The sequence below is a fragment of the Microtus pennsylvanicus genome, chromosome 4, assembly GCF_037038515.1.
Source record: "Microtus pennsylvanicus isolate mMicPen1 chromosome 4, mMicPen1.hap1, whole genome shotgun sequence".
Taxonomy (NCBI): Eukaryota; Metazoa; Chordata; class Mammalia; order Rodentia; family Cricetidae; genus Microtus; species Microtus pennsylvanicus.
The window spans coordinates 132,089,434-132,094,058 of NC_134582.1; positions in this window are offsets into that span (position 1 = coordinate 132,089,434).

The window sequence follows — 4,625 nt, forward strand, 5'->3', positions numbered from 1 at the left end:
CATTTTAGATTCATCTTTTGAGAGTTTTCTGCTTAAGTCTATATCCCAATTCTTATTGGATTATTTGTTCTTTTGATGACCAATTTCTTGAGTTCTTTGTATATTTTGGAGAACAGACCTCTGTCTCATGCAGGGTTAGTGAAGATCTTTTCCCATTCTGTAGGCTGCCGTTTTGTCTTGTTGACTGTGTCCTTTGCTTTACAGAAGCTTTTCAGTTTCAGGAGGTCCCATTTATTAATTGTTTCTCTCAGTGTCTATTCTACTGAGGTTATATTTAGGAAGTGGTCTCCTGTGCCAATGCATTCAAATGTACTTCCCATTTTCTCCTCAATGAGATTCAGTGTGGTTGGCTTTATGTTGAAGTCTTTGATCTAGTTGGACTTGAGTTTTGTGTATGTCGATAGATATGGATCTGTTTTCATTCTTCTACATGTTGATATCCAGTTATGCCAGACCATTTGTTGAATATGCTTTCTTTTATCCATTGTATATATATTTTTTTGCTTCTTTGATAAAAATCAGGTGTTTGTAGGTGTGTGGATTGATATCTGGGTCTTCTATTTGGTTCCATTGGTCCTCCTGTCTGTTTTTATGCTAATACCAGGCTGTTTTCAGTACTGTAGCTTTGTAGTAGAGTTTGAAGTCAAGGATTGTGATGCCTCCAGAAGTTTCTTTATTGTACAGGATTGTTTTGTTTATCCTGGATGGGTTTTTTTTTTTTTTTGGTTTTCCATATAAAGTTGAGTATTTTTCTTTCAAGGTCAGTGAAGAATTTTGCTGGGATTTTGATGAGCATTGCATTGAATCTGTAGATTGCTTTTGGTAAGATTGCCATTTTTACTATGTTAATTCTACCTACCTAAGAGCATGGGGGATTTTTCCATTTTCTGGTGTCTTCTTCAGTTTTTTCTTCTAAGATTTAAAGATCTTGTCGTATAGGTCTTCTGCTTGTTTGGTTAGAGTTACTCCAATATATTTTGTTATTTCTGGCTATCGTGAAGGGTAATATTTCTCTGACTTCTTTCTCAGCCATTTATTATCTATGTAAAGGGGGGATACTGATATTTTTAAGCTTATCTTGTATCCTGCTAAATTACTGAAGGGGTTTATGAATTGTAGAAGTTCCTTGGTAGAATTTTTGGGATCGGGCTGGAGAGATGGCTCAGAGGTTAAGAGCATTGCCTGCTCTTACAAAGGTCCTGGGTTCAATTCCCAGCAACCACATGGTGGCTCACAACCATCTGTAATGAGGTCTGGTGCCCTCTTCTGGCCTGCAGGCATACACACAGACAGAATATTGTATACATAATAAATCAATAAATATTTTAAAAAAAAGAATTTTTGGGATCACTTATGTAAACTATCATATCATCAGCAAATAGTGAGAGTTGATTTCTTATATTCCAATTGTATCTCCTTGATCTCCTTTTGTTGTCTTATTGCTCTAGCTAGAACCTCAAGTACTATATTTAATAGATATGAAAAGAGTGGACAACCTTGCCTTGATCCTAACTTCAGTGAGATCGCTTTGAGTTTCTCTCCAATTAGTTTTATGTTGGCTGTTAGTTTGCTGTATATTTCCTTTATTATGTTTAGGTTTGTTCCTTGTATCCCTGCTATCTCCAAGACCTTTATCATGAAGGGATGTTGTATTTTGTTGAGGCTTTTTCAGCATCTAATGAGATGGTCATGCGGGCATTTTTTCAGTTTGATTTAAAAATGGTGAATTATATTGACAGATTTTATGTGTTGAGCCATTACTGCATCTCTGCGATGAAACCTACTTGGTCATGGTGAATAATTTTTCTGATGTGTTCTTGGATTCTGTTTGCCAGTATTTTATTTATTATTTTTGCATCAATGTTCATGAGTGAAGTTGGTCTATAATTCTCTTTCTTAGTAATGTCTTTATGTGGTTTGGGTATCAGGGTAATTGTAGCCTCATAAAAAGAGTTTGGCAATGTTCCCTCTGTTTCTATTGTGTGGAACAATTTGAGGAATATTGGTATTAATTCTTCTCTGAAAATCATGTAGAATTCTGCCCTGAAACCATCTGGACTTGGGCTTTTTTAGGTTGGGAGACTTTTAATGACTGTTTCTATTTTTTTTTTTTTTTTTTAGCAGTTACAGGTTTAATAAGTTTAACTTGCTTTCTGGTCTTGATTTAATTTTGGTAAGTGATATTTATCCAGAAAATTTCCCATTTCCTTTCAGTTTTTTTAAATTTTGTGGAGCACAGCATTTTGATGATTCTCTGGGTTTCCTCCATGTCTGTTGTTATGTCCCCCTTTTCATTTCTGATTTTGTCGATTTGGATATTCTTTTTTTGTGTTTTGGTTAGTTTGGATAAAGGTTTGTCTATTTTGTTGATTTTCTCAAAGAACCAGCTCTTGGTCTCATTGATTCTTTGTATTGCTTTCTTTGTATCTATTTTGTTGATATTATCTCTCAATTTGATTATTTCTTGCCCTCTTGTCCTCCTGGGTGAGTTGGCTTCTTTTTGTTCTAGAGTTTTCAGGTGTTTTGTTAACTACATAGTGTGGTATTTTTCCGGCTTCTTTATGTAGGCATTTAGTGCTATGAGCTTTCCTCTTAACACTGTTGTGTGGTCATTTTCATTGAACTTTAGGAAGTCTTTAACTCTTTCTTTACCTATTGGTGATTCAGATGAGCATTCTTTAATTTCCATGTGTTTGTGGGCTTTCTGAAATTAATGTTGCTGTTGAATTCTAATTTTAAGCCATGGGGATCCAATGGGATACATGGGGTTATTCCAATTCTTTTTTGTATCTGTGAGGTTTGCTTTGTTACCTAGTATGTGGTCAGTTTTTGAAAAGGTTCCATGAGGTGCTAAGAACATGGTATATCTTTTATATTTCATATTTCGATAGATGTCTGTTAAGTCCATTTGAGTCATAACATCTGTTAGTTCCCTTATTTCTCTGTTATGTTTCTTTCTGGCACACCTGTCCAGTGGTGAGAGGGGGGTATTGACGTTTCCCACTATTAGTGTGTGGGGTTTAGTGTGCGATTTAAGCTTCAGTAGTGTTTCTTTGATATATGAGGGTGCCCTTGTATTTGGGGCATAGATGTTCAGTATTGAGATTTTCTCTTGATAGATTTTTCCTGTGACAATTATGAAATGTCCTCTTTGTCTCCTTTGATTGATTTTAGTTTGAAGTCTATTTTGTTAGATATTAGGATAGCTACACCAGCTTGTTTCTTAGGTCCATTTGACTAGAAAAATTTCCCCAACCCTTTACTCTGAGGTAATGTTTGTCTTTGAGGTTGAGGTTTGTTTCTTACAGCGGAAGGATGAATTCTGTTTTTGTATCCAAGCTGTTAGCCTGTGTCTTTTTATAGGTGAGTTGAGTCCATTAATATTGAGGGATATTAATGACCAGTGATTACTAGTCCCTATTATTTTAATTTTGTTGTTGGTGATGTTATTGTGTGTGTTTTACCCTTCTTTGGGATTTGCTGCAGTGAGATCATCTATTGTTTGTGTTTTTGTGGATGTAGCCAACTTTCTTGGGTTGGAGTTTTCCTACTAGTACTTTGTGTAGGGCTGAGTTTGTGGGTAGGTATCGGTTAAATATGGTTCTATCGTGGAATATCTTGTTTTGTCCATCTATGGTGATTGAATATTTTACTTGGTATAGTAGTCTGGGTGGCATCCGTCGTCTCTTAATGTCTGCATAACACTTGACCACTACCTTCTGTCTTTCATTGTTTTCATTAAGAAGTTGTAATATTAAACAGCTCTTAATATTCTTTCTTTATTCTGTATGTTTAGTGTTTTGATCATTATGTGATGAGGGGACTTTTTTCCCCCTTGGTTCAGTCTAATTGGTGTTCTGTAAGCTGTTTGTATCTCCATATGTATATCTTTCTTTAGGTTGGGAAAGTTTTCTTTTATGATTTTGTTGAATATATTTTCTGTGCATTTTTACTTGGACTTCTTCTTCTATCCCTATTATTCTTAGGCCTGGTCTTTTCATGGTGTCCCATAGTTCCTGGATATCTTGTGTTAAGCTTCTGTTAGACTTAATGTTTTCTTTGACTGTAATGAGTCTGTTTTCTCTAGTGTATCTTCAACGCTTGAGATTCTCTCTTCCATCTCTTGTGTTCTGTTGTTTATGCTTGCATTTGTGGTTCTTGATCATTTTCCCATATTTTTCATTCCAGAATTCCCTCTGTTTCTGTTTTCTTTATTGTCTCTATTTTGGTTTTCAAGTCTTGAATTGTTTCTTTCATCTGTTTGATTGCTTTTTCTTAGGTTTTTTTTTAAGGGATTTGTTGATTTCTTCCTATTTTTGTTTGTCTTTTCATCCAGTTCTTTGAAAGAATTTTTTTGTTTCCTCTTTAAGGGCCTCAAACATTCTCCTAAAGTTATTTTTAGGTCATTTTCTTCTGCTTCATCTATGTTGGGGTGTTCAAGTCTTGCTATTGTAGAGCCACTAGTTCTTCCTGGTACCATGTTGCTTTTTGTGGTGTTGATTGTGTTCTTATCTTGTCTACCCATCTTTTCCTCTGATTGGTGTAGCTGGGGCTGTGATCTGGTGATCAGTCTTCCAAGTGCCAGTAGATCCAAGGCTCAGATGGTTGCTCCTCATAGTACAGTT